This window comes from Schistocerca cancellata, chromosome 7, assembly GCF_023864275.1.
Source record: "Schistocerca cancellata isolate TAMUIC-IGC-003103 chromosome 7, iqSchCanc2.1, whole genome shotgun sequence".
Classification (NCBI taxonomy): Eukaryota; Metazoa; Arthropoda; class Insecta; order Orthoptera; family Acrididae; genus Schistocerca; species Schistocerca cancellata.
In genome coordinates, this window is record NC_064632.1 from 11,133,480 (window position 1) to 11,159,127 (window position 25,648).

The 25,648-nt window shown below is 42.4% G+C and overlaps 1 protein-coding gene across 14 annotated transcripts in view; it reads left to right on the top strand.

Moving 5' to 3' along the window:
* Positions 1–25,648, top strand: part of LOC126092534 (CUGBP Elav-like family member 2) — an 823,092-nt gene that overhangs the window by 219,989 nt on the left and 577,455 nt on the right. The gene's annotated exons all lie outside the window — the stretch shown is intronic.

The window sequence follows — 25,648 nt, forward strand, 5'->3', positions numbered from 1 at the left end:
TGGAACGGAAGGAATTGCCCGACAGAAAGCTCTTAAACTAGCTCTTGAACTCCACCATACAAAGTCCTTGAAACATTTCGAAAAATTGGTGTAAATACCGTAACAAACGATATAGTATGTGCAAGACAATCTGTCAAAGCTTTGTTAAAAATGTTCAAAAATGTCAACGTGTCTGCCCTTCATCTCGCGGCATATATCTGAAATGCAGTCCAAATCTGCCCATACCCGACTCTTGATAAGAGGAGTGACCGTGAGAATAGTTGACGCTTTGTGGTGGTAGAGGTGGAGCATAAGAGCTGTCCTCGATGTAACACCACAGGTAAAAATGGCATAGCGCAAAGTCCGGCGACCGTGATGTCTAATCGAGTAGCGCCAAGTCAGCGGTCGCAGTTCAGGTACTGTGGTAACCAACAGGGGAAATGTGGAGGGGCACCATCTCGTTGAAACGTGAAGCCGCTGCTATCGATTTCAAGTTGTGGCTTCTACATCTACATACATATTCCGCAATCCACCATACAGTGCGTGGCGGAGAGTCCCTCGTACCACTACTAGCATCTTCTCTCCCTGTTCCACTCCCAAACAGAGCGAGGGACAAATGACTGCCTATATGCCTCTGTACGAGCCCTAATCTCTCTTATCTTTGTCGTCTTTCTGCGAAATGTAAGTTGGCGGCAGTAAAATTGTACTGCAGTCAGCCTGTCGACACAAGTGATACTGGCAGACAGTGCGCTCAGCGAAGAAGCAGGGTCGGTAGACGATCTTTTTGGACACAGTACAGGAAACGTAAACTTTCTCGGAATCCGGGACGTGGTTAGATACTATTATGTCGATTCTCTGTCCTTCATTTCCATGTGTTGTGTCGGTTGATTTCTCTCGAAAAGTGAAAATTGGCTTCGTCAGTGAAGATTAATTCGCTTACGAAGTGGACATATTCGAGACGGTTCTTTATATCAAAGCAGAGCTGCAGACTGCGCGATTTGTAGTCGTGGCTTACGGCTTGCAGCAGCTGCAGTTGGTACAGTTTCGCCCTCAAACGCTTACGAAGGGCTATCTACATTGTTAGCTGATGGATGCTCAATTTTGCACTAGCGGGCACGATTGGTAGAGTTTGTGGGACTTCGCAACATCACGCCCATCACACGGTCCACTGTCTGTTCCGACGCACCCGATCGACCGAAACTTTCGGCGTCGCACAACCAAACATTCTCCTCTAATATCTTGCACCCCTTCTCTTTACTGTTGTAAACTGGTGCTGTCTTGTGAAAATAGCCATGGAAATCCCAGGGAGCGCACGAACAGTATGCACTCGCAATGAGCAAATTGAAACACACACAAAGCTTTCTCTGCCTGGTTAGCCGCCATTTTTATCAACTAGGTCTGTGGCGCTCCTATCGGCACTTGCCCGAACTAATATGCCGGCACAACGCTCAAAAGTAACTTCGAGTTACTTTAACGTACTGTATCATTTATTATGTTCAGGTATTTACTCGTATTTACCCGCACCGATATTGCAAAATTTTTCATGGACTTTAAGCTGCGCTATGGCAGAATTAAACTGCAGACGTCATGTAACGTAAGTGTTACACAGAGTGTTCAGATCAAGTGTTAAATGGAACAAAAGTGTGTTCTAGAAGTTTGGTTAGTTATTCAGCGACCGTAACTTTTAAGTATTCTATGTGCACCAATCTTAATCGTACTTTTGCATTGGTCTGTTTTTTTGTAAAAAGTAGGTTCAGATATTAGTTATCTCAGTGACATAAGCCGTAATGGCGACTAAACAGACAAGGACGACGCCGGCTACTTCTAGTCGTGAAGCAGCTTCACTGACATTTCCAAAGTATGAGCTGTTACAATAAAAGGAAGTAAATAATCCAATATGATGCATCTAAGTGTTCGTTATTATTGTTGTTATTCTCCAAAATAATAGCATATATAACTACACGCTTCCGTAGAGATAAGAGGGGTAGGAGGAGAACACACAACACACGAAGCGACAAGAGAAGGTAGTTTCAGAGTTACGTATTATGAAAGTCTATTTTTTTTATCATAAAAGAAAATATTAATTTTTCTCCTAAAAGCAAGTCACGAAACAGAATTGTTTCTACACCGCGGGGTTCAACACTTAGTCGAAATTGGGATTTTTTTTCTTTGTCAACTATTGCGCCTTTCACTTACGGCACTCACACTTTAATGTCAATAATGTAAATTCGCTCCGCAGTTCGGTTCCGCTAAATCTTACTGCTTAAGTAATTTTAAAGGTCGGAATAAGTCAAGAACTACCTCTAATCGGATCATTCGGAAGAAAGCAATGCGGTGTTCCAATCAGCCTTCAGACTTGAAGATTCCCAATACTTTAATAGATACTTCAGTTTTCACATTAAAAACATCAGTTTTTCATTCCGCGTGATTTTTTTGCCTTTTAATGTATCTCAAACGACATTTCAGAGAACGACGCTCAAAAAAAGGAATTTTTATCGCAGTCTCACGTAGCAACTTCACTTTGAAGTGATCAGCGGGTTCAGTCTTTCTGAAGTAATTTCGAAGTATTACAATAACTTTTATGGCTAGTGAAACGATTATTAGTTCATTATGAAGTTGTTACGAGAAACTGAGATACAAACCTTTTTAACAGCTGTTTTCTAAAAACTGCTTGAAAAATACTGAAGGATGAAAAAATTCACATAGAAATCTGACATTTCGTGTCGTAAAATGACAGCTGGATACTAAACGCCTGGTGTAATTTTGGTAATACGTTGTTTCGTTTGGAATTCTTTGACACGTGCAGATAAAACATTTTTGCGGAGAGATAGCAACTTCGTTGGCGACCGCAGTACAAGCTGCACTGCAGTCTTGGAGTCTGATTAGCTTCCACATGCATACAACGGTGTTCATTTAGTATGTTCAAGATTAGTGACCTGAAATAACCAGCACTCTCCCTCGAAAAAAAATTTGGTGAAGTCAGCACATTTGTGATAACACGCTGCACGCGAAAAGTGATAGTGCGGAAGAGCAACGGCTGCTAAGAGCGAGGGCGCAGTTTATTATTTATCGGCGGGTGTGACGTGGCAGCTCGCAATCTCGGCGAAGTGTGTGGCGGCGGCTGGAAGCGGCGTTGCGGCGTCGTCGCCATGGCGACTCTGTTTGCCGGCCGGACGGCAAACACTCGGCGAGCACACTCGCCGCCGCCCCCTCTCCGCCTCTCCTCCCCGCCACTCCTCCCCCTCTTCCCCTCCACCCACCACCTCTCCACCAAGTCCTGCCGCGACCCCGGCTGCAATATACCGCTTAAACGCCGCCACGTTTGTCGTCTGCACCAGGGCGCGTCTAGAGTTCCTTGTAGTCCTACAACTCTATACAAGTTGGATCTGAAATGCTCTTCCAATGGACTTAATCTGAATGACGTTGTTCGAAAATAAGCTGACTCGAACTTAACTCTGCTACAGCCAGCAGGAGGAGGGAGGGTCAGAACCCTCAAGCCTACACATAGTCTCCACTCATCTCTCTTTTTCATTTCCACTTTCTCCTCTCTCTTTTCCTCCCACTGCTAGTATCTCCATCATTGTCCTTTTCTCCTTTCTCTCTCTCTCTCTCTCTCTCTCTCTCTCTCTCTCTCTCTCCCTCTCTCTCTCTCTCTCCCTCCCTCTCTCTCTCTCTCTCTCCCCCTCTCTCTCTCTCTCTCCGTGTGTGTGTGTGTGTGTGTGTGTGTGTGTGTGTGTGTGTGTGTCACTGTCGCCTCTCTATAAAACCGTCACTGTCTCTCTGCTGCTCCTTCAGCTCAAAACCTCGCGAATATGGTTCACATGCCGAAAATTCTAAAACTTCTATTACTCTCCACAGCAACCAGTGTGTAATTTCAAAGGATGAATAACATTTTTTTACAGTAAGCTTATTTTCCTTGTGATGTATTTATTGGTGATGTGTAGAGCAGTAGTTTTTTTTTTTCAAAATAACGTGTAAAAGGACAGTTTTTCGAAAATAGCTGTTTAACCTCATTAGTAAATCATTAGTAAGATGAGGATAGCCATTCCAATTAAATTATGAATGCTGCGTGAAAATACGCACAATTAAATCTAATACCAATGATTGAAGGTATAAGTAGTAATATTTCTTTTAATTCTGTACGGTGACGGGCACTTGCGTTTTACTGCAACTTCAGACAACCGGCTATGGGACAGAAGAAGACATCTGATATGAGGGGAGTGCGGAAAGCAGACAGTAAAAATGGGGGGGGGGAGAGAGAGAGAGAGAGAGAGAGAGAGAGAGAGAGAGAGAGAGAGAGAGAGAGAATGCCCTTTCGAAAAGATGCGATCTGGGAAGGGGAGAGTCATTACAGATCAAAGGTTGTCACAGGTGTAGATGTTCAAACTTTGTAAGGAAGCCTATGGCACTAATGAATGCGAACATGCAGACGTTCCAATTGGACAAAACTCGAAAACACACATACACGGTGGGACATCTCCGCCTCTTCCACCTACTGTCGCACACTGAAGAGAAATGAGCAGTATTGGTTAACCACGGCAGTTTCGTTAGGAGAAGGGAAATTGTTGCAATCGTTATGAACTTTCCACTGGTCAGATCTCGGAATGGATGCTTCAGTTGACTACAAAAATTGCGGCGCTGTCAAGAACCAGTTACATTTGTGGAGGGGGGCGAAAGACATTTCGTCTTGCACTGCAGGCAGAGGACACTTCGTCTCAGAGGATGATGGTGTACACCTCAGTACTGCAGAGGGAGACGCCCGTCTTACACCTGGTCACAGATACTGGGGCTGAACACACAAATCTCACCTACTACAGCTGTCATTCCCTGCAGCCGAGGATCACCACAATTATAAGCATGGAGCGCATTTGCGCGTGTCATGAGAAAGGAACCCCAAGTTATTAGTTCCACTTCAAAGTTTCGTTTTTATGAATTAATCTATACAGCTAGCTAACTGCTCTCAACGTGCACAGAGGCAGGAGAAATGGTGCTAGTTCATATTTCTCTTCATCTTTTCTTTAGGCTAACAATTTTTTTTTCAATTCTTGTCGATTTTCATGGACACAGTTTGTAACACTACCGCCCTGTCGGACGTGCGTTAGCTCAATAAAGCCTGTACTGTAATAAGTTCACGGGCTTCACCTTGTAAACAAGGATTTAGTACATAAGTTGACCGCGTGTACCTAATGGAAGCAATTCGGACTTATTCAGTCAGTAACTACAGTGATGCGTCAAGCAAATGTAAAGTATAATTACGCGTTCTCATGGACAAGAAGTACACACAGTAGATACTACCAATGATTAATAATACGGTCGCCAGCCTAATTAGGCATTGAGTGAGTTTTTCCCTGTACAAGTATGTGCATGTACAAGCATAATGACACGTAGTAATGTTGCGTTTTATAACAAACTTTAGAACCAGAAAGAATCTACTGAACTAAGGTTTTCTTCTTTTGTACTAATTTGTACGAGCTAAAATTACACAACACCACACAGCAATGATTACTACGAGCTGCACTTTGCATATTGATCAGACTGAAATCGGGCATAGATTACCCTAGAATCAGCAATTTTGAAAACACACATACAATGTCACTATTAAAATTGGAAAAAAACACTAATACACTTAGGTTTAATATAGAAATTAATTTTACTGTTCAATTCTGATCAGTACACTTTAAAATGTGCAAGAATAGGCAAGAGAATGGGGGGGGGGGCCCTGAAACTGTTATGGTCGTTATACGGAAGCTAGTAAGTCATGAAGGTACATTAACACTCGAAATTATTAACCTATGGATTACTATTCTTTTGTCACGCTTCTGGATTAATAGCCTAACATTTTTTCAGTCTCAAATGAATTAAATAACATTGCTAGCTCAATTCAAAATTTATCTTTCAATTTGATCACACTGCTATTCTTTACTAACATTTACATTTGCACTCCTATCCTTGAACGTCTTTATAGTATAGATTGGTCTGCAGATAATTTAGTACTAACTGTAACTTTCAGTTCGGGATACTCGGGTTGCACAATATGCGGTAAGGACCCTGTCTAGGTCAATGATAAGGATAAATGATGGCTAAGGCAATTCTGGTAAAAGTCACGTTATTATTGAACAGTCAAAACAGTTTCGACACTGGTCCACACAGATACACTTCTAAAGATGAAATAAATGTTTGACCTGTGCACGTCGGTACGGCGGATGGCGGGCAGCGAGATAGCGGGCAGCACAGCACACATACAAGCACGGCTAAGGCTCTCACAGTATCGGCACTTTCATTCTTCTTAGCGTCGTAATCTTTCCAGTTTTGTGCCAGAGAATATAGCCAGGCCAAGTAGTCGTCGGAATCGGCCCATCCGAGGCTCAATGGAATCCACTTTTCCTAGATAGCCTCCTCGGTACAGTACATGTTCCTCTGACCGATGCCCAACTCCGACTGTGTCACTGAGCCCGTTGTGCCGAACCGCGCCAGTGTGCGTTTTCCCGCGCTCGCCTGCATCCACCTTTTCCCGCGCCCCTACAGGTAGGGTATTCACCACAGGTTTTCTACTACACATATTCTAATGCATTAACTACGTATGGACCAAGTGTTTAAATTACAATTTACACATTATACAATAGTATTTAACATTAAATACATTTTCCTTTGGTTATCAAATTGCTTAAAATCTAACGTAAGTAATGACATTCATTTCAAAAGTTGTGTACAGTTTCTTTAACATGACACGAAAAGAAAAAATCTAAAAAAATATTTACATTATTTCACATAAATTCAGAAAGAAACATTTATCTAAATGCATCAAGAAAAAAAATTATTACAGGTACATTATTGTTACAAGTTTTTGTCACTTATATTTCAAATCGATCCACCTGTGCCAAGGTGTTTCGTACAAGTTTTTGCATCCTTGTGTACTTCCATAATTATTTGTAGTGTTTATTGACCAGGATCACGTTAATGCCTCTAGCAATAAATCGGATTGATACTGTTAACTTTAGTTAGTTCTCGTAGCTTGATGAAAATATTTATCAATATTTCTTTGGGAGTTGGGGTACCCTTATTTGATGTTCCATTGAGTCACCCCTGTTTAATTCAGGTATCAGTTGCACGACTTCGCTTTCTCATTTCACATGATACGAAGGGAACGACAGGTTCACTGTTTAGGTCACAGAGTTACGATCACGTAGCATCCCAGGGGTATATTAAGCGCTCAGCTGACACCTGGCAGCTGGTTTTAACGCGCAATCGATTTATAATCTATATACCTTCATTCTCAGAGCCTTTATAGTACGTAGGACTCGATAGAGGCTTGCAGACATATGGTGTCTTACACAAACCCCACCTGCATGTACCAACTCTAATTAAGAAATGATGACACTATAAAGCTGTTAGAGAACTTCGAGACAAATGATAAATATCAGTGCGATGCAGCAGAGAGGCAAAGTTTTATTACACTTTGCCGTTAGATTAAAACTGTGTATCAGACCGAGGAGTTGAATCCGACACTTGTATTTCGCAGAAATGCTCTTACAGTTGAAGCTGTCAAAGCACGACTTACGACACACAACAGCCTCACTCTCTCTCCTATTTCCCAAGCTTCGATCAGGAAGTTTCAAAAATCGGAGCACACTTCGGTGCAGAAGGAATGCTTTGTAGGCACTCACCAACTTTATACCAGTGTATGGAACGGATGTCACAAGCAGGAAATACGTTTAGTAACAGTACAAACACTTCCGGGACGAAAAGGAAACTACACGGTGCCTTATCTCTGGGGTCGAATGCCAGTAAACGACAGACAGTATCGAGCTAGTGGGAGAGATTCAGTAACAAAATTACCGAATCTATCAGCGTCAGTGGAGATTCGTAGGTATACAGTCTGAGTGTTAACAAATTTTTGAAATTCAGTGGAATATGAGAGTGCGAAATTAATAGCATTTGCAGTACAACAGCTATGGTTATCAGTATATTTATACAATTTCAGCCACTGTCAATAATAATAATAACAATAATAATAATAATAATAACAATAATAATAATAATAATAATAATAATAAACCCCATGGAGGCCCGGGAAAAGAATAGGCCTCCGGTATGTTCTGCCAGTCGTAAAAGGCGACGAAAAGAACAAACCACTACTAGGGCTAACCCCCCTTTTAGTGTGATTACTTGGTTCAGGACAGAACTAAAGAAGCCTCGGACAAGCGCCGTCATGGTCGGGGACGACGCTTGAACCCTATGCCCGCCCACAATGGTAACGACACTGCTAGCCAACTGGAAAATGATTTAAATCCAAATAGAGGTGTTTTGCAGGATATGCTTCCTGCAACCACCCTAGAAGGAAAACAAAGACAGAGGATGAGATGGTCAGATGAAGTCAATCGACACCTCATGTTCTGTTATTACCAAACAACAAACCTAGGAACCAACACAACTGGATACAGATCACAAGTATACACAACATTTATTACCAGATACCCGGAATTAAAATTTTTAACAGAACAACGACTAGCTGATCAGATCCGTGTAATAATCAAAAATAACAGGATACCCCAGTCAGAATTAGAAAACATCAAACAACAAGTACAACAAATACTGGAACAAAATAATGTGCAATAAGAAGAAGAAGAAAACACAGTAATGGACTCAAACATCCCAGAGCAAACAAACAAAGACCAACACGCATCAATTAAACAATCAGAGGAAAACGAAATCTTAAGACAGCCACCAGAACAAGCACAAATAGAACACGAAGAGACACATGTGTTAGATATAGAAGAGAAATTTCAGCTGACATATATAGAATACAAAGACACAAATACAGACATTAGACCATTCCTGCATAGACCGCCAAATAACCCACAAGTCGAAACAACAATAAAAACTATCAACACAATCATACACAACAAAATAAATGAAAACACAACTATGGAAGAGTTACAACTACTGGTTTATATAGGAGCACTCACTACACTAAATATACCCACTAGGCAGAGATCTGAACCAACCAACACACAGAAGAAACCCACAAAACCAGCATGGCAACACAGGTTACAGATCAGAATAGAAAAACTGAGAAAAGACATTGGACAGCTAACACAATTTATAAGAAATGAAATATCAGACAAAAAACGAAAAAGGTTAGGTAAAATCTCACAACAAGAAGCGATAGAGCAATTAGATGAAAAGAAGCAGAAATTACAAGCATTGGCCAAACGACTTAGAAGATACAAAAAAAGTGAAAATAGAAGGAAACAAAACCAAACATTCAACACAAACCAAAAGAGATTTTACCAGACAATAGATAACATACACATTAAAATAGACAATCCACCAAACATAAGGCATAGAACACTTCTGGAGCAACATATAGTCAAACCCGGTACAGCATAACAGGCATGCACGGTGGATACAAGCAGAAACAGACTCATACAAGATGATACCACAAATGCCTGAAGTGATAATTCTGCAACATGAAGTCACCCAAGCAATTAATTCTACTCACAATTGGAAAGCCCCTGGAAAAGATAAAATAGCAAATTTCTGGCTAAAGAAGTTCACCTCAACACATTCACATCTAACTAAATTATTTAACAGTTACATTGCAGACCCATACACACTCCCTGATACACTTACACATGGAATAACTTATCTGAAACCTAAAGATCAAGCAGACACAGCAAACCCAGCAAAATATCGCCCCATAACATGCCTACCAATAATATACAAAATATTAACTTCAGTCATTACACAGAAATTAATGACACATACAACACAGAACAAAATTATAAATGAAAAACAAAAAGGCTGATGCAAAGGAGCGCAAGGATGTAAAGAGCAACTGATAACAGACGCAGAGGTGACATATCAAGCTAAAACTAAACAAAGGTTGCTACACTACGCATAAATTGATTACCAAAAAGCTTTTGATAGTGTACCCCACTCATGGTTACTACAAATATTGGAAATATACAAAGTAGATCCTAAATTGATACAGTTCCTAAACACAGTAATGAAAAATTGGAAAACCACACTTAATATCCAAACAAATTCAAATAATATCACATCACAGCCAATACAGATTAAGCGTGAAATACACCAAGGAGACTCATTAAGTCCTTTCTGGTTCTGCCTTACTCTGAACCCAATATCCAACATGCTAAATAATACAAATTATGGATACAATATTACTGGAACATACCCACACAAAATCACACATTTGCTATACATGGATGATCTAAAACTACTGGCAGCAACAAATCAACAACTCAACCAATTACTAAAGATAACAGAAGTATTCAGCAATGATATAAGTAGGGCTTTTGGAACAGACAAATGTAAGAAAAATAGCATAGTCAAAGGAAAACACACTAAACAAGATGATTACATATTGGATAACCACAGTGACTGCATAGAAGCGATGGAAAAAACAGATGCCTGTAAATATCTAGGATACAGACAAAAAATATGAATAGACAATACAAATATTAAAGAAGAACTAAAAGAAAAATATAGACAAAGACTAACAAAAATACTGAAAACAGAACTGACAGCAAGAATCAAGATAAAAGCTATAAATACTTATGCTATACCAATATTTACCTACTCATTTGGAGTAGTGAAATGGAGTAACACAGACCTAGAAGCACTCAATACACTTACACGATCACAATGGCACAAATATAGAATACATCACACACATTCAGCAACAGAAAGATTCACATTAAGCAGAAAGGAAGGAGGAAGGGGATTTATCGATATAAAAAACGTACATTATGGACAGGTAGACAATTTAAGAAAATTCTTTCTAGAACGAGCAGAAACTAGCAAAATACACAAAGCAATCACTCATATAAATACATCGGCTACACCACTGCAATTTCATAACCACTTCTACAACCCTTTAGATCACATAACATCAACAGATATGAAGAAAGTAAATTGGGAAAAGAAAACACTACATGGCAATCACCCGTATCATCTAACACAGCCACACATTGATCAAGACGCATCCAACACATGGCTAACAAAAGGCAATGGATTCATGATTGCAATACAGGATCAAACAATAAACTCCAGATATTACAGCAAGCATATTATTAAAAATCACAATACCACAACAGATAAATGCAGACTTTGCAAACAACAAATAGAAAAAGTAGATCACATCACATGCGGATGTACGATACTAGCAAATACAGAATACCCCAGAAGACATAACAATGTAGCAAAAATAATACCTTACAACATAAACTTATAAAACAACACGTTCCCACATGCAAGTATGCACCACAAAATGTACTGGAGAATGATGAATACAAATTATACTGGAACAGAAACATTATAACAGATAAAACACCACCACATAACAAACCTGACATTATACTCACCAATAAAAAGAAGAAATTAACACAACTAATCGAAATATCCATACCCAATACAACAAATACACAAAAGAAAACAGGAGAAAAAATTGAAAAATATATCCACCTGGCTGAGGAAGTCAAGGACATATGGCATCAGGATAAAGTTGACATTATACCAATTATACTATCAACTACAGGAGTCATACCACACAATATCCACCAGTACATCAATGCAATACAGCTACATCCAAACTTATATATACAACTACAGAAATCCGTAAATATTGATACATGTTCAATCACCCGAAAGTTCCTAAATGCAATATAACATACCGTACAGTTAAAAGGAAGTCACGCTTGATCAAGGTCCGCGTCACTTCCATTTTTGACCAGACATAACGTCTGAGAAAAGAAAGAAATAATAATAATATGCATAACTTGTCTGAAAAAAGAACTGTTTTGGTGGAATTTCGTTGAAGTGCAATTTATGGGAAGAACGAAATAGTGTTTAAGCTTTCGCTCCTCTCCGTTTCGCATTTTTGTGTAAATGGGAGTTTTCGTGCTTTTTTAATTTTTCGGACGGGTGTACAAAATCTTAATTCATATATTAGTTAACGAATTAACTTCTCGGCTGAAAATCTGGCACTTTCATGTTGCACCCACATAACAAATTACGCTTATTATACACGTTCTTGTTAAACATTCGCCTGTAGTCACACTTATTTGATTTCGTGACTTTCTGAGACTACGGATGTGGTCTGCAATGCCCTAGTTTCTTTGCGGCTACCTTTACCTGGTAACTTGCTTTTCTGTTAGCGTTTGATAAAAGTTCAACAGAGTCCATGTTGACACACCACGATAAAGCCGATTCCAGCACAGTAGACAACCAACTCGAAACACGAACTGCCGTTTTGGGAAATTCATTAAATTCAAGTAGTACTATGTGCCAATAAGGTCACTTGAGAAAAATAGAAATGACGCGCTGGAAGCCATAAGGGCCGAAAGCACACCGTCTCAAGCTCCCCCTATCTAAGTGAATATCAGAGAAACCAGTGAGACAATTCATCGTAAATGTTCAGAAAAACGTACAATGTTAGCCTACTGTACTGATAAACCTGATTCACAATAAGCTCAACAGATTTAGAAGCATGAGTAAATAATAAATTCTCACAATCAACGATGACGTGCTGCATGGTTTCAGTGCCTCAAATGAATTACTCTATGACAAAATGCAAAACTTACAGTACTATGTCTCATTCAGAATCCAGAAAATAGGTTTTTCTATCAGTGTACCTGTAATATATACTGATGTCCAATCGAATTCTACTATATAGTGAGTGAATTCGCTTATCTGTGGTATACGCTACTGCCTAACGGGATTTCTGGCGAACGGCAAAAGTTCGCTGCAGTGTGCTACGACCTGATGGCATTGACGTAAACTTGTACTGGAGTGGTAAGGGCTAGCAGTCCACGCCGTGAACCTTGCACATTGCTGATCAAACCCATACGTCCTTGTCCCGTAAAGAAATTAAGTCACGCCAGTAGCACACGCGCAGAAACTCCTTAAAATGTGCGCAGGTGAAGGTGTGCGCGGTAGATTTAGTGCCCTGTGTTCCATTATCGCATCTACATTACGCTAACAGCCTTCAAAGTAAAATAACCAATAAATCCGCAAGGTGTCATAAGTCACGGTGTTAATGGGCTCTTACAGAGCAACAGTCACTGATGAGAGATGTGGGAAGATTTGAAGATTAACGAGGGCAGTGCTGACACTGTCATTTACAAAGATTTGAGCAAGCAGACCATCTGTTCCCCTTGCAAATTAACTGCAACGCAAAAGCCAACACCGATGAAAATAGCCGGAAATCTCATTGACACGTGTGACAGAGATTCATCTCTTCTGTAATAAGCCGAGGGAATGACACCTGTTGCAGTCAGTTCGACCCGATGTACGATAGGTTGCCACCGCTGTCTAAATACACACCTGTGTCTGCCATATTTCGACAGACCTGGCATAAATGCTACGGTTGGTTTCTAAAAGAAATCTCATGTCGAATTATTGTTTCACGCCAGACGCCAACTTTTTTAAGATTACAATCACTTTACCGTCTGCAGCTGTTCATTTTGTTATGAATGTTTCTTTATTCTATCATTCACTTCTGTATTCTTAGCTGATTTTTGGCTCGTAGCGATTGTTGAGCTCCCTGAGGTGTCAACCACAATGAGATAGATATTGGTAAAGTAGCGGCAAAAGAGAACTAACACAAATTTCGCAATACTGCGTCATTAAACGATGTTCAAAAGAAACGTAGAATAATTACTTTGATGGCTTGTTTATTCGGGTGATCTATTTAGAAACATTCTCAGGTAAAAAACTTACATTGATTATTATCTCGGATGACCAAAAATTAGACGAAGTAATGCAGCGCAGCTGAAGAGCAGCAGTTCAAGCGTTGTACACGCACACTTCACGGGAGTTTGCACTCCATTGTAATATACAGGGTGTTTCAAAAATGACCGGTATATTTGAAACGGCAATACAAACTAAACGAGCAGCGATAGAAATACAACGTTTGTTGCAATATGCTTGGGACAACAGTACATTTTCAGGCAGACAAACTTTCCAAATTACAGTAGTTACAATTTTCAACAACAGATGGCGCTGCGGTTTGGGAAACTCTATAGTACGATATTTTCCACATATCCACCGTGCGTAGCAATAATATGGCGTAGTCTCTGAATGAAATTACCCGAAACCTTTGACAACGTGTCTGGCGGAATGGCTTCACATGCAGATGAGATGTAATGCTTCAGCTGTTCAATTGTTTCTGGATTCTGGCGGTACACCAGGTCTTTCAAGTGTCCCCACAGAAAGAAGTCACAGGGGTTCATGTCTGGCGAATAGGGAGGCCAATCCACGCCGCCTCCTGTATGTTTCGGATAGCCCAAAGCAATCACACGATCATCGAAATATTCATTCAGGAAATTAAAGACGTCGGCCGTGCGATGTGGCCGGGCACCATCTTGCATAAACCACGAGGTGTTCGCAGTGTCGTCTAAGGCAGTTTGTACCGCCACAAATTCACGAAGAATGTCCAGATAGCGTGATGCAGTAATCGTTTCGGATCTGAAAAATGGGCCAATGATTCCTTTGGAAGAAATGGCGGCCCAGACCAGTACTTTTTGAGGATGCAGGGACGATGGGACTGCAACTTTTCGGTTCCCCATATGCGCCAGTTCTGTTTATTGACGAAGCCGTCCAGGTAAAAATAAGCTTCGTCAGTTAACCAAATGCTGCCCACATGCATATCGCCGTCATCAATCCTGTGCACTATATCGTTAGCGAATGTCTCTCGTGCAGCAATGGTAGCGGCGCTGAGGGGTTGCCGCGTTTGAATTTTGTATGGATAGAGGTGTAAACTCTGGCGCATGAGACGATACGTGGACGTTGGCGTCATTTGGACCGCAGCTGCAACACGGCGAACGGAAACCCGAGGCCGCTGTCGGATCACCTGCTGCACTAGCTGCGCGTTGCCCTCTGTGGTTGCCGTACGCGGTCGCCCTACCTTTCCAGCACGTTCATCCGTCACGTTCCCAGTCCGTTGAAATTTTTCAAACAGATCCTTTATTGTATCGCTTTTCGGTCCTTTGGTTACATTAAACCTCCGTTGAAAACTTCGTCTTGTTGCAACAACACTGTGTTCTAGGTGGTGGAATTCCAACACCAGAAAAATCCTCTGTTCTAAGGAATAAACCATGTTGTCCACAGCACACTTGCACGTTGTGAACAGCACACGCTTACAGCAGAAAGACGACGTACAGAATGGCGCACCCACAGACTGCGTTCTCTTCTATATCTTTCACATCACTTGCAGCGCCATCTGTTGTTGAAAATTGTAACTACTGTAATTTTGAAAGTTTGTCCGCCTGAAAATGTACTGTTGTCCCAAGCATATTGCAACAAACGGTGTATTTCTATCGCTGCTCGTTTAGTTTTTACTGCCGTTTCAAATATACCGGTCATTTTTGAAACACCCTGTATTAACTCGTGTCGATGGTTTGAACAGGTGAAAAAGTGCCTTTTGCTGTACTGTCTCGCTTAATTTTTGGCCACTCGACATAATGATCCACGTAACGTTTGCAAATGAGACTGTGTCTCGAAACCGTAGAACCGGGGGTGAGTAGTCACTGTGGAGGAATTTGTCCAGTGTTTTCCTGGACGTCTAAAACGTCATCAAGTTGGGCAAAACCTTGGAACATTATAAAAGATTTCTTTGGCGTGGTATGGCGAATTAACAGTAAACCTTCTCCCACCAGAGATTACAGGTAAAACTAATAAATAGCACATGGATATAAAGGCGTTGCGCTGTTCCTTTCTCTGCCTTATCACAAAGAGCACATTGCTGCCTCCTTTTGTACTGCAGTGACAGAACGTGTAAGGAGCCTGTTTGTAATTCGCAGCATCAGAGCGAGATACTAAAGGCCTAACGGTTCCACGACCTTTGCGTCTTCATGCGACGTTGTCACAACACACGCGCAGCACATATGTATCGAGTACGTGGCTTCTGATTAGAGCCTCAGTGTCCTTGTAACAAACGGGCTGAGGCTTCTGTCTCAAGAAGTCGAGTCGGTAGTTCATAGCAATCCACTCTATTTTTATTGTAAGTACCAGAGTCACTTCTACAAAGTTGTGTAATCATGTGAACGCGAATTAAGTTACCACAACAAATCACACCTATGCTTCATTAATCAGTCTCAGCCCTTTATCACTTTCCAATAAAATATTTATATAAAACATGTAATAAGAGGAATCAGGTATTTGTATACACTTAATAGTGTGCTGTTCTCGAAGATGACAGAGTTAAATTGCACATCTGCTAACTCCATGTCAGCATACGAACTGTTCGGGATGAATCACTTCTTTACACATACAAGGGTGCACGAAGTGTTTCGTGTCTCCGCAGTACATCAGTCAGTAAGCCTCCGAGGAAGTTGGCGCACTGGTCAGCAGACGGGGACTCCCATTCGGGAGGACGACGGTTCAAGTCCGCGTCCGGCCTTCCTGATTTAGGTTTTCCGTGATTTCTCTAAATCGCTTCAGATAAATGCCGGGACGGTTCCTGTGAAAGGGCGCTGTCGACTTCCTTCCGCATCCTGCTCTCATCCGATGGGACCGACGACCCCTCTGCTCGGTCTCCTTCCCCGGATCAACCAACCAATGATGCGAACTTGCGATTCTTTAAAAAAAATCGAACTCCCATGTAAAAAACAACTTCAAACGTATGATTAGTTCACAAATGAGGTGAGGTGTTACGTACTTGACCGTAAGCATATAAGATAGACGAAGTATAGGAAAGGTTTAAAATTATGTTTAAAGTTTGTTGGTGATAACTAAGTGATCACATTATCGAACAGTGGAAGAGTGTAGTGCGGGTAATTTGCGCTCCGTTTTCAGCAAAAGCTATTTTTCATACATCTCACATTTTGACGTCATATCTCCTAAGTTGTGTGCCGTACAATGATATAATTTTGTAGGTACATTCAGTGGTACATGTGAATATTGTCTACAAAAGCGTCGTGAATACAGTTACTATTAAATAAGTAGTAAGTGAAGTCGATATGCGTGATGCAAAAGTGTCATTGCATGAAAGCGAAAGTGTTCAAGCGATAAACTTTTTTTCTTCTTTCTCATTTTGTGAGGGCTGTTAGAGAAAAAGCTTGGCGAAAATTCGAAATTATGTGTAAAGTTAGTTGCTAGTCATTAAGAGATCAGATATTGCGTCACGAGTTACGCTGTCCGAAGACACACTCGTACACAAAGTTTATGACTACAATACTTGCCTTACTATGTTAAGCCTTTACAATAATATGATGATGCTCAGTGAGTAGATTACGACATTTTAAATTTGGTCTACAGCCATATCGTACCCTGCAAATCAAATGTTTGTTACCCCTGGAGGTTGTCAGATAGGCCAGCTGCAACTGGTGTACTGTGCGTGTTACGTTCTAGTACTAGAGACTGTTCACGTAAAATTGACAGTAAAAAAAGTGGAAATACGTCATAACAGTACAGTACTGAGAGCGGTCTCCAATGTACTTCCCGTCGGGGCACAAGAGCCGCATCATGCTAACAGTAGCTGTTGCGGCTGCCACCTAATGATATCATACGTCTTCTGTTACAGCGTCGTTCAACTCAGGTATAATCTGCAACAATATACTACGTGCTCCAGAAGCCGGAAATATTATTACAGTGGGCCCTGAGAAAACTCTAAACTTCACCTACAGTTCACATCCCTGGAAAAAGTTGTAAGTGAATAAAACTAGTCTACTAAATATTGTTTTGAAAAGTTTTAAGCAGCCGAAAGTTCAAAATATCTTCGGAGCTTCAGAAACCTTCAGTAGTTTCCAGCAGTATTATATTGCTAAGTTTGACGTGGCCCACGAAGATTAAAGGAACGATCGCAGAATACGTGACTGCAAATAGATTCTAGCCGTAGACGGTACAACAGTACGACGCTGAATTTAGATCGGATTTTCGCAAACTGCTGATTAGGTGACTGGCCAAAGCTGAAGAAAATGCCGAGTAAAATCCAATCCAATGTTTCGCAGTGGCTGTAATGTAGTTCATAATTTTCCTTTGTAGTTTGCATGCACCTCGTCGATATCCTGGCGCCACGCGACAGCTACCGTCCCACACACTCACCCGCTAGACACGTGGCGCTCCGAGAAGAAAGAGCGGGGCATTAGACTCTGGCTTTCCCCGGCACCTGTTGCTGGGCGTTAAGGATGTTACGTCGTGGCGTTCAGTGAGTTAAGGAGGGACGGAGCTTACGAGAGAAGCGAAGCTGTAGCTGTGGAGGAGGAGTGCGTTTGCTGCCGTGTGGCCCGCAGTCACGCCGGCCGCCACCAGGGAAGGAGCGTCTTAGCTCCGGCGCACTGCCTGTCGTCTGCGCCAGGAAATTAAATCCAAACATGGCGTCGCCCGTCCGTGCGCTCCAGGAACCGCGTCCGGTTGCAGAGAGACCAGCCGTGTTGGGGAATGATGAGAGATCAAATTCGGTTAGCTGCAAGTCGGTCCCGTCACACTGTCAGACAGCGTCGGTAGTGAGTGCTCGATCGAGCTCGTGTTCCGGAGTGCGCAGCAATCGCGGTAAGGTGAAACCAGGTGCAAACAGTCCTATTTCGCAAATCACTTTGCCATAAGCCGTATAGAGAAAGCCTCTTTAACTTCTCTCCCCCTGAAATTGAAGTTAAATTATTATAACTGAATAATGCCCAGTTACTTGAATGTAGGTCCATGAACCATGGACCTTGCCGTTGGTGGGGAGGCTTGCGTGCCTCAACGATACAGATAGCCGTACCGTAGGTACAACCACAACGGAGGGGTATCTGTTGAGAGGCCAGACAAACGTGTGGTTCCTGAAGAGGGGCAGCAGCCTTTTCAGTAGTTGCAGGGGCAACAGTCTGGATGATTGACTGATCTGGCCTTGTAACAATAACCAAAACGGCCTTGCTGTGCTGGTACTGCGAACGGCTGAAAGCAAGGGGAAACTACAGCCGTCATTTTTCCCGAGGGCATGCAGCTTTACTGTATGATTAACTGATGATGGCGCCCTCTTGGGTAAAATATTCCGGAGGTAAAATAGTCCCCCATTCGGATCTCCGGGCGGGGACTACTCAAGAGGATGTCGTTATCAGGAGAAAGAAAACTGGCGTTCTACGGATCGGAGCGTGGAATGTCAGATCCCTTAATCGGGCAGGTAGGTTAGAAAATTTAAAAAGGGAAATGGATAGGTTAAGGTTAGATATAGTGGCAATTAGTGAAGTTCGGTGGCAGGAGGAACAAGACTTCTGGTCAGGTGACTACAAGGTTATAAACACAAAATCAAATAGGGGTAATGCAGGAGTAGGTTTAATAATGAATAGGAAAATAGTAATGCGGGTAAGCTGCTACAAACAGCACAGCGAAAGCATTGTTGTGGCCAAGATAGATACGAAGCCCACGCCTACCACAGTAGTACAAGTCTGTATGCCAACTAGCTCTGCAGATGACGAAGAAATTTAAGAAATGTATGATGAAATAAAAGAAATTATTCAGATAGTGAAGGGAGACGAAAATTTAATAGTCATGGGTGACTGGAATTCGAGTGTAGGAAAAGGGAGAGAAGGAAACGTAGTAGATGAATATGGATTGGGGCTAAGAAATGAAAGAGGAAGCCGCCTGCTAGAATTTTGCACAGAGCACAACATAATCATAGCTAACACTTGGTTTAAGAATCATGAAAGAAGGTTGTATACATGGAAGAACCCTGGAGATACTAGAAGGTATCAGATAGATTATACACTCCTGGAAATGGAAAAAAGAACACATTGACACCGGTGTGTCAGACCCACCATACTTGCTCCGGACACTGCGAGAGGGCTGTACAAGCAATGATCACACGCACGGCACAGCGGACACACCAGGAACCGCGGTGTTGGCCGTCGAATGGCGCTAGCTGCGCAGCATTTGTGCACCGCCGCCGTTAGTGTCAGCCAGTTTGCCGTGGCATACGGAGCTCCATCGCAGTCTTTAACACTGGTAGCATGCCGCGACAGCGTGGACGTGAACCGTATGTGCAGTTGACGGACTTTGAGCGAGGGCGTATAGTGGGCATGCGGGAGGCCGGGTGGACGTACCGCCGAATTGCTCAACACGTGGGGCGTGAGGTCTCCACAGTACATCGATGTTGTCGCCAGTGGTCGGCGGAAGGTGCACGTGCCCGTCGACCTGGGACCGGACCGCAGCGACGCACGGATGCACGCCAAGACCGTAGGATGCTACGCAGTGCCGTAGGGGACCGCACCGCCACTTCCCAGCAAATTAGGGACACTGTTGCTCCTGGGGTATCGGCGAGGACCATTCGCAACCGTCTCCATCAAGCTGGGCTACGGTCCCGCACACCGTTAGGCCGTCTTCCGCTCACGCCCCAACATCGTGCAGCCCGCCTCCAGTGGTGTCGCGACAGGCGTGAATGGAGGGACGAATGGAGACGTGTCGTCTTCAGCGATGAGAGTCGCTTCTGCCTTGGTGCCAATGATGGTCGTATGCGTGTTTGGCGCCGTGCAGGTGAGCGCTACAATCAGGACTGCATACGACCGAGGCACACAGGGCCAACACCCGGCATCATGGTGTGGGGAGCGATCTCCTACACTGGCCGTACACCACTGGTGATCGTCGAGGGGACACTGAATAGTGCACGGTACATCCAAACCGTCATCGAACCCATCGTTCTACCATTCCTAGACAGGCAAGGGAACTTGCTGTTCCAACAGGACAATGCACGTCCGCATGTATCCCGTGCCACCCAACGTGCTCTAGAAGGTGTAAGTCAACTACCCTGGCCAGCAAGATCTCCGGATCTGTCCCCCATTCAGCATGTTTGGGACTGGATGAAGCGTCGTCTCACGCGGTCTGCACGTCCAGCACGAACGCTGGTCCAACTGAGGCGCCAGGTGGAGATGGCATGGCAAGCCGTTCCACAGGACTACATCCAGCATCTCTACGATCGTCTCCATGGGAGAATAGCAGCCTGCATTGCTGCGAAAGGTGGATATACACTGTACTAGTGCCGACATTGTGCATGCTCTGTTGCCTGTGTCTATGTGCCTGTGGTTCTGTCAGTGTGATCACGTGCTGTATCTGACCCCAGGAATGTGTCAATAAAGTTTCCTCTTCCTGGGACAATGAATTCACGGTGTTCTTATTTCAATTTCCAGGAGTGTATAATGGTAAGACAGAGATTTAGGAACCAGGTTTTAAATTGTAAGACATTTCCAGGGGCAGATGTGGACTCTGACCACAATCTACTGGTTATGACCTCTAGATTAAAACTGAAGAAACTGCAAAAAGGTGGGAAGTTAAGGAGATGGGACTTGGATAAACTGAAAGTACCAGACGTTGTACAGAGCTTCAGGGAGAGCATAAGGGAACAGTTGACAGGAATGGGGGAAAGAAATGCAGTAGAAGAAGAATGGGTAGCTTTGAGGGATGAAGTAGTGAAGGCAGCAGAGGATCAAGTAGGTAAAAAGACGAGGGCTAGTAGAAATCCTTGGGTAACAGAAGAGATACTGAATTTACTTGATGAAAGGAGAAAATATAAAAATGCAGTAAATGAAGCAGGCAAAAAGGAATACAAACGTCTCAAAAATGAGATCGACAGGAAGTGCAAAATGGCTAAGCAGGCATGGCTAGAGGACAAATGTAAGGATGTAAAGGCTTATCTCAAGAGGGTTAAGATACTGCCTACAGGAAAATTAAAGAGACCTTTGGAGAAAAGAGAACCACTTGTATTAACATCAAGAGCTCAGATGGAAACCCAGTTCTAAGCAAAGAAGGGAAAGCAGAAAGGTAGGAGGAGTATATAGAGGATCTATACAAGGGCGATGTACTTGAGGACAATATTATGGAAATGGGAAAGGATGTAGATGAAGATGAAATGGGAGATATGATATTGCGTGAAGAGTTTGACAGAGCACTGAAAGACCTGAGTCGAAACAAGGCCCCCAGAGTAGACAAGGTTCCATTGGAACTACTGACGGCCTTGGGAGAGCCAGTCCTGTCAAAACTCTACCATCTGGTGAGCAAGATGTATGAAACAGGCGAAATACCCTCAGACTTCAGGAAGAATATAATAATTCCAATCCCAAAGAAAGCAGGCGTTGACAGATGTGAAAATTACCGAACAATCAGTTTAATAAGCCACAGCTGCAAAATACTAACACGAATTCTTTACAGACGATTGGAAAAACTAGTAGAAGCCGACATCGGGGAAGATCAGTTTGGATTCCGTAGAAACACTGGAACACGTGAGGCAATACTGACCTTGCGACTTATCTTAGAAGAAAGATTAAGGAAAGGCAAACCTACATTTCTACTCTCTTTCAAATTCTAAAGTTAGCAGGGGTAAAATACCGGAAGCGAAAGGCTATTTACAATTTGTACAGAAACCAGATGGCAGTTATAAGAGTCGAGGGACATGAAAGGGAAGCAGTGGTTGGGAAGGGAGTAAGACAGGGTTGTTGCCTCTCCCCGATGTTATTCAATCTGTATATTGAGCAAGCAGTAAAGGACACAAAAGAAAAATTTGGAGTAGGTATTAAAATCCATGGAGAAGAAATAAAAACTTTGAGGTTCGCCGATGACATTGTAATTCTCTCAGAGACAGCAAAGGACTTGGAAGAGCAGTTGAATGGAATGGACAGTGTCTTGAAAGGAGGATATAAGATGAACATCAACAAAAGCAAAACGAGGATAATGGAATGTAGTCGAATTAAGTCGGGTGATGCCGAGGGAATTAGATTAGGAAATGAGACGCTTAAAGTAGTAAAGGAGTTTTGCTATTTGGGGAGCAAAATAACGGATGATGGTCGAAGTAGACAAGATATAAAATGTAGACTGGCAATGGCAAGGAAAGCGTTTCTGAAGAAGAGAAATTTGTTAACATCGAGTATAGATTTAAGTGTCAGGAAGTCGTTTCTGAAAGTATTTGTATGGAGTGTAGCCATGTATGGAAGTGAAACATGGTCGATAAATAGTTTGGACAAGAAGAGAATAGAAGCTTTCGAAATGTGGTGCTACAGAAGAATGCTGAAGATTAGGTGGGTAGATCACATAACTAATGAGGAGGTATTGAATAGGATTGGGGAGAAGTGAAGTTTGTGGCACAACTTGACCAGAAGAAGGGATCGGTTGGTAGGACATGTTCTGAGGCATCAAGGGATCACCAATTTAGTATTGGAGGGCAGCGTGGAGGGTAAAAATCGTAGGGGGAGACCAAGAGATGAATACACTAAGCAGATTCAGAAGGATGTAGGTTGCAGTAGGTACTGGGAGATGAAGAAACTTGCACAGGATAGAGTAGCATGGAGAGCTGCATCAAACCAGTCTCAGGACTGAAGACCACAGCAACGACAACTTGAATGGAAACTTTGTGGCGAGAGAAGTCGCTTCCCCAGAATTTTTATACAGTTACCTCCCACACTTCCAGGCACAAAAATAATTATTAGTTAAATTCCCAGATGTATAAAACATCTGTCTCTCGACGTCGAAGTCAGCACCTGAAATAAATTCCGGCGATCGTAGACTCTGTAACTTCTTAAGGTAATCAGAAGCACAACTGTAGGCCGTGGGGAAGCCTTCTTGAGTGCTACATGAGAGAATCAGTGTCCAAGTTGTGTATTAGTTTTGATAAAGTCCAGAATTCAATCTCTTAAAATAGAGCATAAATAGTTCAAAAATGGTTCAAATGGCTCTGACCACTATGGGACGTAACATCTGAGGTCATCAGTCCCCTAGAACTTAGAACTAATTAAACCTAACTAACCTAAGGACATGACACACATCCATGCCCGAGGCAGGATTCGAACCTGGGACCGTAGCGGTGGCGCGGTTCTAGACTGAAGCGCCCAGAACAGCTCCGCCACCAGCTGCCGGCAGCATAAATAGTGCAGGGTCTATTGATTTCCCACGATAAGAAGTTCCCTACCTTTTACGACACACCAAACAGTGTTCCGAGCCATAGACTAGGAAGAAGACAAAATAACCAATGATTTGAACGTACCTTTTCTTTCACGAAATTACATTTTTTCGATAAATGATCTTCATAGCTAGATGTCAGGATCATCATCAGCATCTTCTATGACATGAAATGTTATCATAATTTTTCACGTTACATTCGCTACTCAAAATGGCAGCTTACAACAATGCCGCTAATTACAATGCCACTGCGATCCTATTCTCCGCAAATCTCAATCATAAATAAGTTCCTTGTGCACTTAATGTTCCACATTATATCCACAGTTCTTATATCAGACCCAGAGATAATCTGTCTCTCGCAGTATTAATGATTCTTCGAGCCATATAAATTATTTGCTCGGTTACGCCCTTCGCGAGGAAGATTAGTTGGGAAAAAGTGCTAATCCACCCGCTGAAACTTACATCTACGTACAAACTCCGAATTCTGTGCATGGCGAATGACCACTGCTAATCATTTGCGTGGCTATTCCATTCAAAAGTAGAGCGAAGGAGAAACGATTGTCTGCATGCTTCAGTACGAGCCCCAATGTATCCCGTTTACCCGGTCATCACACGAGATTAATGATCGTAGCAGTAGGACCATTCTGCAGTCTGCCGCAGACGTAGCATCTTTAAAATTTTACAATACCATCTTGCCAAAGTGTCCTCTCGCTTCCATTCCCATGAAAGTTCACGAAGCATTCTCTTAATACAGAAGTGTCTCGATATTTGGACTTTCGGTATTACGAGTTTCCCATAAAACGGAGGCTTCTAAAAATAAAATAAAAATATTACTGCACAGTGTAGCGAGCCTCGAACCGTTTCCTTGACGCGCTCATAGCACAGCACCTGTCTAACCACTCACGCCTCTTAGGTTAGTTGCGTCAGTGTCAATGGCGTCACAGATACGCTTCTCCTGGTTCTTAATTGTGTACACATGCAAACCTTCTGTTGAAAAAGGTTTTTCAGGTCTGTCATTGACGGTCCAGTACAGTGTCGTGTTTGGTTTTCTGTGTTGACTGTTTTTGTATGTACTCTTAAAGATTAGTGCTGTAACAAAGGAAATTTGTGATTTTAAATGTTAAGTTAGAAGCACCGAAACTACCTGAGAAAGGAGACACAATAAAAAAAACTTGTTCTTAAATACGGGATCGGGTAATTACTGTTTGTGACCGGCGAAGAAACCGAATGAAATTGGAACGCTTTACTTCAAAGAATGCTATAAAGAATCTCTTAACAGAAAAACTATACAGAAATAAGTTTCAAAAAAAGTGAGGCGTTGGTCATGTGGTTTATACTTTTCAACGCGAACACCATTTCATTTCTTTTTTCCACATAAATGTCTCTAGTTCTAATTTTCAACAGTTCGAGGTGGTCGTGGTCCCGCGTACCTCGAACTATCGAGAATCCAATGCACTCTGACATTGATAGAACGTATCGGTAACAAATCCAGCAGCACGCTTCCGAATTGAGTCGAAGCGTCTTTTGGACCCGACAGGCGGGTATCGCAAACACTGTGACAGTACTCAAGAAATGGTTGCACAGGTGTTCTCCTTTATATGTTACATACACCTTTCGAGAAGTGTGCTAGTAAACCAAAGAAGACCAGTCGCCTTCCCCATAACCGACCTTACGAACTCGTTCCATTTCATATCACTAAAACTAAATCTGGATTCGTGGATTGCGACTTGATCCGCCGTGTCCGCCAATGAGAGTCTGAAACCAGCACTGCCGGCGAGATGTTAAGAAT